This window comes from Tamandua tetradactyla, chromosome 4 (assembly GCF_023851605.1).
Source record: "Tamandua tetradactyla isolate mTamTet1 chromosome 4, mTamTet1.pri, whole genome shotgun sequence".
In the NCBI taxonomy this organism is placed as follows: Eukaryota; Metazoa; Chordata; class Mammalia; order Pilosa; family Myrmecophagidae; genus Tamandua; species Tamandua tetradactyla.
In genome coordinates this window covers 106,061,975-106,076,962 of record NC_135330.1, presented here as the reverse complement: position 1 = coordinate 106,076,962, position 14,988 = coordinate 106,061,975, and the positions used below count along the sequence as shown (strand labels likewise).

Below are 14,988 nucleotides of genomic sequence, written 5' to 3'. Positions count from 1 at the left end.
TTATGTAATCATCAGTCTTTCATTTCCCTATGGAGTGGAACTGAATCTTTCACAAACTCCTGCTGGGGCAACTGTATACTTTCAGAACATCACAAGGACTCTTTCTGCAGACTCGTGTGTGTGTGTGTGTGTGTGTGTGTGTGTGTGTGTGTGCACGCACACATGTAGGAGAAAGAGAGAGAGGTGGGGAGGAAGTGGGGGGGGCAAGAGACTATATTTTAAAAGAGAAAGGAGTGGAGAATTAACATTTTTCAAGAACCTATTATATACCAGACACTAGTGAACTTTTACATATATTATCTCATTTAATTATCATAATGCCCATATAAAATATATACTATTACCTTATTTTTCCTTATAAAATATTTTATTATGGAAAATCTCAAACATATAAAAGAGTTGAGAAATGATAAGAAAATACCCTCACCCTCATCAAACAGCTTCATCCATTCCCTCCCCACTGGGCAGCCATGCTTCATCCATTCCCTCCCCACTCTCCCCTGAACCTGGATTCTTTTGAAGAAGATCCAATCATCATCATTTTATCCCACAAGTAATTCAGTCTGAAATCTAAGGTAAAGACTCTGAAAAAAACATAACCTTCATACCACGTAACATACTTAAAAATATTATATCTTTAAAAAACACCTTAATATCAAATGTCTAGTACTTTAAATTTCCATAATTGTCTTTAAGACTTTTATAGATTTGGCTTATTTCACTCAGGATCCAAACAAGGTCCACAACATTTCATTTGGTTGCTATATCTCTTGGGTCTCTTTTGATTTATAGTTTCTCCACCTCTCTATTTTTATTCCTTGTTATTTGTTTATTGAAGAAATCAGGACATTTGCCCTATAGAGTTTACAACATTCTAGCCTTTGCTGAACCACACAAATGAACATAAGGGCTTTATGTTCATTACCTCATCTAATATTCGCAACAACTCTATGGTAGATTATACTATATAATCATTATATTATAATGATTCCCATTGTACAGATTGGGCAATTGATGTTGAAATTAACTTTTTGAAACAAGAACTCAGATCCAGGTCTTTCAGATGCTGAAGGCTGTCATGTCCCATTCTGTACACAGCTTGTCATTTCTATTGCCTTTTCTATATTGTCCCTTAGACTGAAGTGATGGTTGGTTCAGAATTCTTAAGTGGATGTGGGTGTAAATGTGAGTTTTTCTTTGAGTGAAGTGATGGAACTTGAAAGACATCCATGACCTTTGTTGGCAGAACACTATTGGCCCCTGAGCTTTTTAGTTTGGGACAAAAGAACTTATCCTTAACCACTGATGTCACCCAAGTAAGAAAAGGACAGCCATATGCCACAGGCTAAAAGTAATACACTTCCTGAAGCCCAACTCTAATCACATCATTTCCATGCTCAAAATTCAGAAAGCCTCCCCACTCCAAATTGAAACAAATCCCAATGTTTTGACCTGGCACTCGAGATCTTCTACCATTTTATTTTTCTAGCTGCTTCTTCCATATTTGCATCCACATATCCTACTCTTTAACACATTTGTGCTGTTTGCTATTCCTTACACTTGTAAACATTTCAGCGTCAGAGTGGAGAGTTGCATTGGAGGTCCCAGGACAGAGTTCCCTCTGAAAATTGGTCCCAGGTTGCTGGGGGGGGGGGGGGGGTGGGCAGGCAATTCCCAGTACTGTCCCATTGTGACACAACACTTTGAGCCACTATATGAACCCCATTTTATCCACTTCTGAATTAAGAATTTACATTAGCCTTTCTCATGACTGGCCCTTTAAAATGGAAGTTAATTTTATTAACACTTTCCAATAGGTGGAGAACTTTTAAGTTCATTTGATTCAGTACTAGAACTCTAATGGAGAGAAGAAAGATTCAAGGAGAGTCCTTGTGAGCAGCTTTCCATAGGAAGGAACTAGGCTGAGAGAATTCTGGGCTTCCTTGCCAAAATGGAATTAGAGAAATGGAGAGTGAAGAAACTCTAACTGACAAGAGACAAGAGAAAAATAACATGCAATCTACTAATGCCTTATGTATTCCTCTTGAATTTCCACATCCACTGTTCTCCCATGCCTCAGGGACTACTCTACCCACCAAACCACAACCTTCCTCCAACAGTCACAATGAAACTCTTTCAAATCCAAATAGAATTTTTCACAGTTGCAATTAGTGGTGTCTTGCTGTAATGTTGTTGCTGTTTTGTTGTTTGTTCTGGTTAGTTGCCCTCTCTGTCATAAGCAATCTATAAGCAAGACCTATATCCTTAGTTTTACATCCTCATAACACTTAGTTCTGGATTTTTTCCCAGGTAGCTATGCAGTTGTGAGACAACATACACAAAAATGCCTAGTTATGTAATGAACACCCAATATAGCTTCTGTAGTTAATTACTGACCTTAACAAGCTCTATAAAAAAAATAGGAATGCTGACCTTAGACTTTTCTTGTCCACTTAAATTGAGGCTTCTGTTGTCTTGCAGCATAGATATTTTGGATATTTTGAAAAAGTGAAAAATAACTACCAGTGGACTCTCCCTCCAAGAAAACCACTCGTAATAGAAAGAATTGTTATTCATTCAATTCGTGGTAAGTGCTTTAGCTATAATGAAGAATTGGACAGAAGGGCCAGTGTTCTTAATATTTAGAAGGATTTTGTTCATAATTCTATATTCAGACAATCCCAGCTCATAACTGTCTTTGTAATGCATCTTCACACGTGAACTCATACTCTGAAATTACCCATCAGCCCAGTGATCCTGTGGACCTTAGCCAAATCTTAAATGTCCTTCACTTCTCCCTTTTCCAACTCTTATCTTGCCTTTACAGATATCACCAGGATGGGGCTCCATTCACCCCCTCCCTTTTTTTGCTCTTATGACCTAAGCCCAGGGTGGCCTTTTAAGAGTGGAAGCACTAAGAGAGAGGAAGAGCTTGTGAGCCCTCGAGGCCACTTCTTTCTCATACTTTCCTCTAGTTGAACTCATCTTGGTAGCGGCATCCCAGGCCAGTACTGTTCTCCCATCTACTCCTTTCAGAGACTTTTTTTTCTCAGCACCCTAGTTTCTCTCTTTCCCTTCCGTCCTCACCTGTAGCCCTCTCACCTCAGCAGTTCCACCAAGATGTCTTAAACACCTGACCTACAAATAAATTTTAGTTCTTTTTTTTAAAACTTTTTTATTAATTAAAAAAAATTAACAAACAAAACATTTAGATATCATTCCATTCTACATATACAATCAGTAATTCTTAATATCATCACATAATTGCATATTCATCATTTCTTAGTACATTTGCATCGATTTAGAAAAAGAAATAAAAAGACAACAGAAAAAGAAATAAAATGATAATAGAGAAAAAAAGACTATACATACCATACCCCTTACCCCTCGCTTTCATTTACCACTATTTCAAACTGAATTTATTTTAATATTTGTTCCCCCTATTATTTATTTTTATTCCATATGTTCTACTCTTCTGTTGATATAGTAGCTAAAGGGAGCATCAGACATAAGGTTTTCACATTCACAGAGTCTCATTGTGAAAGCTATATCACTGTTCAATCATCAAGAAACACGGCTACTGGAACACAGCACTACATTTTCAGGCAGTTCCCTCCACCCTCTCCACTACATCTTGAACAACAAGGTGATATCTACTTAATGCGTAAGAATAACCTCCAAGATAACCTCTTGTCATGGTTAGGGACAGGTGTCAACTTGGCCAAGTTGTGGTACCTGTTCATCTGATTGGGCGCCGGCCTGTCTGTTGCAATGAGGACATTTCATAGGATTAGGTCATGATCACGTCAGCTACATCCACAGCTGATTCCATTTGTAATCAGCCAAAGGGGAGTGTCTTCTGCAATTAGTGATGCTAAATGCAATCATGGGAAGCCTTTTATGGAGGACTCAGAGGAGATAGGTTCCATTCCTGCTTTGGCTGGTGAGCCTCTCCTGTGGAGTTCATCTAGGCCATCCATTGGAGTCATCGGCTTCGCAGCCTGCCCTGTGGATTTTGGACTCTGCGTTCCTACGGTCACGTGAGACACTTTCATAAATTTTATATTTGCAAGTGTTCCCTGTTGATTCTGTTTCTCTAGAGAACCCTAACTAATACATCTTGGTACCGGGAGTGGTTCTTAAGGAACAGAATCTTAAATATGGGTTTTTATGAATGGTTTTCTACTCTGACTGGGCTCAGAGACACTAAGGACTCTGATTCCCGTAATCAGAATGACACTCCCAATCCATGGATTGGCAAAGGAAATAGTCAAAATATCATCATTCGATTCTCCTAATGCTTCGCTTGTACGAAGCCAGACTCTGGGGGATAATGTTTTTGACACCTTTACAGAGTTTTGTAGAAATAAGAGTTATAGAGATTTGGTTGGTTGTTGTTAGATACACTGTCTACATTAAAGGGTGAAAGGCATGGGCTTAAGGCTTCAAACAAGAAGCTTAAGTGCCGTCTGAAAGATGTAGAGGTTTCTATGAGTATCCTGAAGGAAAATTTTATTTCCTGTAGCCGTAGACTTGAGATCTCTGAAAATCAGACTCAGAATCTTATTGTTAGAGTAGCAACTTTACAACGTAAACTGAAATCTCAGTCTTGCATGGTGTCTGCCGTTAAAGTGAGGGCATTGATTGGAAAGGAGTGGGACCCTGAAAAATGGGATGGTGACATATGGATTGATAATGATGTTGGGGGTGAGGTTGAAACCCTAGACCATGCTGAGCCTTCTTTAGATAACCCTGTAATAGTCTGCCCTGAGGACATAGCCGCCCCACCTCCAGCCTGCCTTGAGGAATTGGCCACCCAACCTCCTCCTGAAGGGATTAGCCCTAGAGTTATTAATCCTGTTTCCCCAGATCAAACTGCAAATGAAAGCCCTGAAGCAAATGGCTTGCAAGATATTTCTAATTCTTTTCATGACCCACCCCCACCACCCCTCATTTCTTCTAGACCTATAACTAAAGTCCCAACAGGCCCCAAAAGGTGAGGTACAAAGTATCACACATGAGGAGGTACGTTATACTCCAAAAGAACTGTGTGAGTTTTCCAATTTATATAGACAGAAATCAAGGGAATATGTGTGGCAATGGATTTTAAGAGTGTGGGATAATGGTGGGAGGAATATAAGGCTGGATCAGGCTGAATTTATTGATATGGGCCCACTAAGCAGAGATTCTGCATTCAATGTTATAGCTCAAGCAGTTAGAAAAGGTGTTAACAGCTTGTTTGGGTGGTTGGTTGAAACATGGATCAAAAGGTGGCCAACATTACCTGAGGTTGAAATGCCAGAATTGCCCTGGTATATTGTAGATGAGGGGATCCAGAGGCTTAGAGAGATTGGGATGTTAGAGTGGATTTATCATGCAAAGCCTGCTCTTACACCCCAGGAATGTCCAGAGGATGCACCTTTTACCAGAACAGTGAGAAATAAGTTTGTGAGACTAGCACCATCATCCCTCAAGAGCTCTGTGGTTGCACTTCTCTGTAGGTCAGATATTACTGTAGGAACTGCTGTCACTGAGCTGGAATCCTTAAACACAATGGGGATGACAGGATCCCGAGTTGGCAGAAGCCAGGTGGCAGCACTTAATCACCAAAGACAGGGTAGACACGGGTATTATAATAGACAACAAACTCAAAGGAGGCATCAAAATTATATGACACGCAGAGATTTGTGGCATTGGCTAGTAAATCATGGGGTGCCTAGAAATACAATAGAAGGGCAGTCTACTAAATTCTTGTTGGAGCTGTATAAACAAAAGAGTTCTAGGTCAAGGGAACAGAAGTCTAACCTGAATTACAAAAACACAGAGTCACGGCCCCTTAACCAATTTCTAGACTTGAAACAGTTTACAGACCCTGAGCCCCTTGAATGAAGGGGAGGCCAGGTCTCTTTGGGGGAGAAACCTGTTACACTGCCACAAATTTATACTGTTAACCTTCCTCTAAGTCTTCCCCAAGGAGACCGACAGCCTTTTACCAGGGTAACTGTGCATTGGGGAAAAGGAAATGATCAGATATTTTGGGGATTATTAGACACTGGTTCAGAAGTGACATTAATTCCAGGGGACCCAAAACGTCACTCTGGACCACCAGTCAGAGTGGGGCTTATGGAGGCCAGGTGATCAATGGAGTTTTAGCTCAGGTCCATCTCACAGTGGGTCCAGTGGGCCCCTGGACCCATCCTGTAGTTATTTCCCCAGTTCCGGAATGTATAATTGGCATAGACATACTGAGCAACTGGCAGAATCCCCACGTTGGTTCTCTAACTCGTGCAGTGAGGGCTATTATGGTGGGAAAGGCCAAGTAGAAGCCACTAGAACTGCCCCTACCAAGCAAAATAATAAATCAAAAGCAATACTGGATTCCTGGAGGGATTGGAGAGATTACTGCTACTCTTAAGGACTTGAAAGATGCAGGGGTGGTGATTCCCACCACATCCCCGTTCAACTCTCCTATTTGGCCTGTGCAGAAAACAGATGGGTCTTGGAGAATGACAGTGGATTATCGTAAACTCAACCAGGTGGTAACTCCAATTGCAGCTGCTGTTCCAGATGTAGTATAATTGCTTGAGCAAATCAATACATCCCCTGGTACCTGGTATGCAGCTATTGATCTGGCAAATGCTTTTTTCTCAATAGCTATTAGTAAGGACCACCAGAAACAGTTTGCTTTCAGCTGGCAAGGTCAGCAATATACTTTCACTGTCCTACCTCAGGGGTATATCAACTCTCCAGCCCTACGTCATAATCTTGTTCGCAGAGACCTTGATCGTTTCTCCCTCCCACAAGACATCACACTGGTCCATTATATTGATGATATCATGTTGATTGGACCTAGTGAGCAAGAAGTAGCAACTACTCTAGATTTACTGGTAAGGCATTTGCGTGTCAGAGGATGGGAGATAAATCCAACAAAAATACAGGGGCCTTCCACCTCAGTAAAATTTCTAGGTGTCCAGTGGTGTGGGACATGTCGAGATATCCCTTCTAAGGTGAAGGATAAATTGCTGCATCTGGCCCCTCCCACAACCAAAAAAGAGGCACAAGCCGAGTGGGTCTTTTTGGATTTTGGCAACAACATATTCCTCATTTGGGTGTGCTACTCCGGCCCATTTATCGAGTGACCAGAAAAGCTGCTAATTTTGAGTGGGGACCTGAACAAAAGGAGGCTCTGCGACAGGTCCAGGCTGCTGTGCAAGCTGCTCTGCCACTTGGGCCATATGATCCAGCAGATCCAATGGTGCTGGAAGTGTCAGTGGCAAATAGAGATGCTGTCTGGAGCCTTTGGCAGGCCCCTATAGGAGAATCACAACGCAGACCCTTAGGATTTTGGAGCAAAGCCTTACCATCTGCTGCAGATAACTACTCTCCTTTTGAGAAACAGCTTTTGGCCTGCTACTGGGCCTTAGTAGAGACTGAACGCTTAACCATCGGCCACCAAGTTACCATGAGACCTGAGTTGCCTATCATGAGTTGGGTGTTGTCTGACCCACCAAGCCATAAAGTTGGGCGTGCACAGCAGCACTCTATTGTAAAGTGGAAATGGTATATACGAGATAGAGCCAGAGCAGGTCCTGAAGGCACAAGTAAGTTACATGAAGAAGTGGCACAGATGCCCATGGTTTCCACTCCTGCTGCCACATTACCTTCTCTTTCCCAGACCAGAGCTATGGCCTCTTGGGGAGTTCCTTACAGTGAATTGACTGAGGAAGAGAAAATTTGGGCCTGGTTTACAGATGGTTCAGCACGATATGCAGCTACCACCCAAAAGTGGACATCTGCAGCATTACAACCCCTTTCTGGGGTGTCCTTGAAGGACAGTGGTGAGGGGAAATCCTCCCAGTGGGCAGAACTTCGAGCAGTGCACCTGGTTGTTCATTTTGCTTGGAAGGAAAACTGGCCAGAGGTGCGTTTGTATACTGACTCATGGGCTTTTGCTAATGGTTTGGCTGGATGGTCAGGGACTTGGAAAGACCATAATTGGAAAATTGGTGACAAAGAGGTGTGGGGAAAAAGTATGTGGATAGACCTTTCTGAGTGGGCTAAAAACATGAAGATATTTGTGTCCCATGTGAATGCACACCAGAGGGTGACTTCAGCAGAGGAAGATTTTAATAATCAAGTGGATAAGATGACCCGTTCTGTGGATACCAGTCAGCCTCTTTCCTCAGCAACTCCTGTTATTGCCCAATGGGCTCATGAACAAAGTGGTCATGGTGGTAGGGATGGAGGTTATGCATGGGCTCAGCAGCACGGACTTCCACTCACCAAGGCTGACCTGGCTATAGCCACTGCTGAGTGCCCAATCTGCCAGCAGCAGAGACCCACACTCAGCCCCCGATATGGCACCATTCCCCGAAGTGACCAGCCAGCTACCTGGTGGCAGGTTGATTACATTGGACCACTCCCTTCATGGAAGGGGCAGCGATTTGTTCTAACTGGAATAGACACATACTCTGGATATGGGTTTGCTTTCCCTGCACGCAATGCTTCTGCCAAAACTACTATCCGTGGGCTTACAGAATGCCTTATCCATCGTCATGGTATTCCACATAGCATTGCTTCGGATCAAGGAACACACTTCACAGCAAATGAAGTGCGGGAATGGGCACATGCTCATGGAGTTCTCTGGTCTTACCATGTTCCCCATCATCCAGAAGCAGCTGGATTGATAGAACAGTGGAATGGCCTTTTGAAAACTCAATTACGGTGCCAACTAGGTGGCAAAAACTTGAAAGGCTGGGGTAATGTTCTCCAGGAAGCTGTGTATGCTCTGAATCAGCGTCCGCTGTATGGTGCTGTTTCTCCCATAGCCAGGATCCATGGGTCCAGGAACCAAGGGGTGGAAATGGGTGTGGTGCCACTCACTATTACTCCTAGTGATCCACTAGGAAAATTTTTGCTTCCTGTCCCTGCTACCCTGAGTTCTGCTGGTCTACAGGTTTTAGTTCCAAAACGGGGTGTGCTTTCTCCAGGAGAAACAACAGTGATACCACTGAACTGGAAGTTAAGATTGCCACCTGGCCACTTTGGGCTACTTATGCCTCTGGATCAACACACCAAGAAGGGGATTACATTATTTCTGGGGTAACTGACCCTGACTATCAGAAGGAAGTAGGACTGCAACTACATAATGGAGGTAAAGAAGAGTTTTCTTGGAATATATGAGATCCCCTGGGGCGTCTATTAGTACTACCATGCCCTGTGATCAAAATCAATGGAAAACTGCAACAACACAATCCAGGCAGGACCACTAATGGCTCTGAGACTTCAGGAATGAAGGTTTGGGGCACCCCACCAGGCAAAGAACCACGGCCAGCTGAAGTGCTTGCTGAGGGGAAAGGGAACATGGAATGGGTAGTGGAAGAAGGTAGTGATAAATATGAACTTCGACCACGTGATCAGTTACAGAAACGAGGACTGTAATGCTGTTTTGTTTGTGTTATACTATTTAAGTTGTAAGATATCAAGTTTAAGAATGAATGTTGCCCAAGGATTTGCACCCTATTCTGGAGAGATTTAATGTGTTTCCAGTTATATGCAGGACAGTTGAGTATTGTCAGGTAAAAGAAAAAAAATGTGTGCTTATTTGTTTTCATTTGGAAATTAAGTATGGTCTAAGGTGATATATATATATATAGGTGCCAAGTTGACAAGGGGTGGACTGTCATGGTTAGGGACAGGTGTCAACTTGGCCAAGTTGTGGTACCTGTTCATCTGATTGGGCAAGCGCTGGCCTGTCTGTTGCAATGAGGACATTTCATAGGATTAGGTCATGATCACGTCAGCTACATCCACAGCTGATTCCATTTGTAATCAGCCAAAGGGGAGTGTCTCCTGCAATTAGTGATGCTAAATGCAATCATGGGAAGCCTTTTAAGGAGGACTCAGAAGAGATAGGTTCCATTCCTGCTTTGGCTGGTGAGCCTCTCCTGTGGAGTTCATCCAGGCCATCCATTGGAGTCATCGGCTTCGCAGCCTGCCCTGTGGATTTTGGACTCTGCGTTCCTACGGTCACGTGAGACACTTTCATAAATTTTATATTTGCAAGTGTTCCCTGTTGATTCTGTTTCTCTAGAGAACCCTAACTAATACATCTCTCGACTCTGTTTGGAATCTCTCAGCCATTGACACTTTGTCTCATTTTACTCTTCCCCCTTTTGGTCGAGAAGTTTCTCTCAATCCCTTGATGTTAATTCTCAGCTCATTCTAGGGTTTTTTGGAGGTGCTTGATCTATCTACAAAGAAAAATTAGGAATTACTTTATTATAAAATGCTCCTAGAAGTCTTGTGTTTATTTTTTTAAAACAAACTGTAATGTTAGGCTTGTGTGCTTGGAAGTAATTAAGGTACATCATTATTGTAGTTTAAAATCATGATAAGACATACTTCGTTTTTACTGTATGTTTTTACTGAATGATATATTTCCTGTCCTCCAAGGCAAGCATGAATAAAATAGATTAAATGTAGCATGTGACATTACAGTCTGTTACAAATTTGTTTCATCTATTTTATTTTACTGAATACTGTCTGTATTTTTGGTTATCCTGTTTAAAGAAAAAGGACAAATAAAACATAGCCAGCAAAAACAAACAAAAAACTAAACACACAAGCAATAAAGAAAAAATAGAAAATGGGACAGTCAAAACTTAAAAATTTGTGCATCAAAAAACTTTATTACAGAATAAAAAACAACTTACAGAATAGGAAAAAAAAACTTTATTACAGAATAAAAAACAACTTACAGAATAGGAAAAAATACTTGGAAACCACATACCAATAAGGGTTTAATATTCAGAATATATAAAAAAGCCCTACAACTCAATATCAAAGGTATACAAAACAATTAAATGTGGGTAAAATACATGAATAGACATTTCTCCACATAAGATATACAAATGGCCAATAAGCATATGAAAAGATGTTCAGTATTATTGGCCATTAGGGAAATGCAGTTCAAAACAGCAATGAGATACCATTTCACACCACATAGAATGGCTCCTTTTAAAAATATGGAAAGAAGTGTTGGAGAAGATGCAGAGAAATAGGAGCATGATTCATTTTTAGTGGGATTGCAGAGTAATACAACCAATGTGGAAAATAGTTTGGTGGGTCCGTGAAAAGTTAAGTTCAGAATTACCATGTGACCTGCCAATCCCACTTTTAGATATATACTCCAAAGAATTGAAACAGTTATTTGCACACCATTGCTCATAGTGGCATTATTCACAATTGCCAAAAGATGGAAGCAATGCAAGACTCTATCAATAGATGAATTTATAAACGAAATGCAGCATATCCATGCAGTGGAATATTAATAAGGCATAAAAAGTAATGAAGGTTTGATGCATGTGACAACATGGATGAACCTTGAAAACATCATGTTGAGTGAAACAATCCAGACACAAAAGGACAAATATTGTATGATCTCACAAATATTTATGGAGTTTGTTTTAAAGTTTGATGTTAAATCAGCATGTTGACATCCCTAAACCATCGCATCATAAAGAGATGTCATATTGCTTTCTAGTTGCCATCTAACTTGGTATATGAAATCATTGGAGTAAACAAGTTCATAGAGTCAGAAACTAGAATACAGGTTACCAGGGAGTGGAGTGGGTGTAGGGCATGGGTAGTTAATGCTTTCATTGGTACAGACTTTCTGTATGGGGTGATGAAAAAGCTCTGGTATTCGATGGTGGTGATGATAGCACAACACTGTGAATGTAACTAATGGGAAGTGTTCATAATAGGGAAAACTGTATGTAGGCAGGAGTAGATGGAAACTGTTTTCTGCAGGACTTTTAGGTAAACCTACAACTTCTCTAATTAAAAAAAAGAACAATTAACGTAGGGCTTTATTATAATATTTAAGTTCTATACTCCAATATTAAAATAAAATATGTAGGTTTGAAAGGAAAGCAATAAAAATTAATTAGAGAATGAGAAACCAGCCCTTTGAGGAAATGTGTTAGGAAGTCAGTCATTTGGATTAACAAAAAGGGTAAGAGACCATTTTTATATACATACACACCAAACCCCACAGGAATGTTGGTATGTACTTACTATCCTCTATTTGCATAGAGATCTCATTAGGAACTAAGCCAGAGGAGTTTATAATTTATTTTTTAAATTATGACTAGAAATCTGGAGAAAGCAACATATTAGCAAGAGGGGTTGCAAATCACCTTTGCTAAAATATTCTTCTGTTTAAAAAAGTGAGAAACTGTATGTCTTAGAAACTGAAATATATATATATCTTTTCCCCCATCCTTTGGGCTTGAAACCTTGGCTTTCAAAGGCAAAATCCATACAAGACTCAAATGATCAAATATTGACGTATTGTTATCTGGGATAACTTTTTTTTAATCCATAGTGTTCACTGGTAAGACATTTTGATCTTTGCTCTAACCGGCCTCTTATTTCATTCAGGTATTGGAAACGGTACTGGAAGTGATCTGCAAGTGCAAATAATAATGCAGAAAATGACTCTCTTTTCCTGTTGCGATTCCAAAGACTGCAATGTAAGAAAAAGCATGTGGACTGAAATTTATGGTGTTTGTTTTAAAGTTTGATGTTAAATCAGCATGTTGATATCCCCAAACCATTGCTTCATAAAGAGATGCCATATTGCTTTCTGGTTGCTGTCTAACTTGTTGTCATTGGAGTCAAATGCAAACTAGGGCTTATTGTTCAAAATAGGTTTTCCTGGGCATTTTCCAGAACAAATTTTCAGTTCAAACTGTTGCTTTGCCTTTTCCTTCTCCACAAATGGTGAGCATGTTTCCAGGGATCTATTAGGGTTTTAATTTCATGTATCTGGTCATTTTTAGCCATATTCTCTTCTTCTTGGTCATTTTATCTTTCATTGTAATTCAGCAATTTGCATATTTTAGTGTGCATGAAAATCACCAAGGATCTTTTGAAAATGTTTTTCCTGGCTTGTACGCCCCAAAGTATGATTCAGGAAACCTGGCATGGGGTCCTAACAATGTCCCCAATGATTCTAATTCAGATGTTCTGTGGGACCATGCTATAAGGAACAATGCAAGAGTGTATAGCTTGGGGAGGAATCTCTTTACCCAAAGCAATGGAATCTGGTAGTCAATATTTTGTTAAAATGTTGAAGAAATGCCTAAGATTACAGGCTTTTTCTGAAGCAATAAGAAGGCTTTCTTCATGGGTCTAAGAAATATAATCTTTTAACATTCTTCTCAGACTTTTATCATTGGTTCTCCTGCTCTCTCTCCAACACTATTTTCCTTTCTCTTCTTTTTGCCCCCCCCCCCAAACTGAGGGCATTCACCCAGGCCTGACCCTGAGTTTCCCATTCTTGGTTGTGCTCATCCAGTCCCTGCTTTAAATTGTCATTTGTTCTTTCATTCATCCACAGATACTTATGCGCCTAGTGTCTGGCAATATGGTAGATGCAGGGAGCTACAACATGCAGTCCAACAACTCAAATCCAACATTTGTCAATCCAAATTTATCAAAAGAGTTTATTTATCCTCTGCTTCTGCAAATGACACCAGCATTCTCTCACTCAGGCCTTAACATGCGGTGTTATCTTTGATTCTCTCTTCACCTTGGCCCTCTAAATCCATGTAGTCATCAAATTCTGTTGATTATGGCTTTGAAATCTCTCTTTGCTGTCTTCTTTCCTTTCTATTCTCAGTGCCCCTCCCTGGCCAGGGCCTCATCTGTTCATGCATAGATTTCTATAGTGGTCTTCTTACTTTCTGTTTCTCCTTTACAGTGCAATTTATGAAGTCCTACAGTATACATCCTGAAATAGTTTCATTGTGAAAAAACTGTAATACAGCACAGAAGACAAAACTACACGCCTGTGGGCAAAGCTGGTTAACATCTTTGGCTCAGTGTTCTCATCTATAAAACAAACACCTTAAGTGCTGTGAGGATTAAATGAGATAATATATGTGAAGTTGCTTTGTGACTTATAAAACACTAAATAAAAGTTTTACGTGGCAGTTAGCAAGCTACTTTGCCACAGAGGAAATGCACCACCATATTCCTTGGCAACTTCATGCTTATTTTCCTGGCCCTTGAGATCTTAAGACATGGTCCTATCGTGGCTGAGCTTATCTGCATCGTAACTTGACCTGCAGACTCCATTCCAAGTAAACTGGTCCCCTCTGACCCGTGGAACACAACATTCTATTCTGTTACGTGTTTTTTGTTTTCCCTTCCTGTCTGGATTGGATTCTGTTTTATGTGCTGCTCTTTATTTACACAAATCCTTCCATGCCTTGCTCAATTCCTACCTCCTCTGTGAAGCTTTCTCATCCTACATCTTTCCATCAATGTTCAACATCACACTAGATCTCTGTCATATAGATTAGCACTTACTTGGATGTCATTCCATTATTGTTTGTATGTGTACAGTGCTTTGAAGGCATTGACTGTGTCTGCATTTATTTTTCAATATTTTTCATAGTGCTCAACACAGACCTTTTACATGATGGGTGCCATTATTATGTGGTATGAACAAATAACAAAGAAATACCTAATATAACTTCAAAGTTGTTTATTCCAGAAACTTGACCTATCTTTGGTCACCCCAGCAGCCTTCCATGAGCAGGGCCTATGATTCCATTCAACAAACACAAGGTTTTGATAAAACCTGATCAATTTTGCATTGCTTTTTTTTTTTTTTTTTGCATGGGCAGGCACCAGGAATCAAACCCAGGTCTCCGGCATGGCAGGCAAGAACTCTGCCTGCTGAGCCACTGTGGCTTGCTCGGCATTGCTTTTTTGAATGCCAAAAAGCAGCTTTGAAATAGAGCTTCTTAGCATATTCTCAAAGAGGCCCCAATATATGAAAATTAGGTCACAAACTCAGCATTAATATTTACTTGGTTAAAACTAATAGAAAATTAAATACTGTTTTTTAACAGTGTTGTGCCATAACCCCAAAACGCTGACCTTTTAGAAATTTAAACAACAGTGTTACAA

At 40.5% G+C, this 14,988-nt stretch overlaps 1 pseudogene across 1 annotated transcript in view; it reads left to right on the top strand.

Moving 5' to 3' along the window:
* The window catches only part of LOC143680457 (phosphatidylinositol 3,4,5-trisphosphate 3-phosphatase TPTE2-like), a 64,107-nt pseudogene that overhangs the window by 45,685 nt on the left and 3,434 nt on the right, over positions 1-14,988 (top strand). Inside the window, exons 15-16 of the transcript XR_013174058.1 lie at positions 2,487-2,587; positions 12,448-12,539. The product of XR_013174058.1 is annotated as a phosphatidylinositol 3,4,5-trisphosphate 3-phosphatase TPTE2-like (transcript). The remainder of the gene's footprint in view (positions 1-2,486; positions 2,588-12,447; positions 12,540-14,988) is intronic.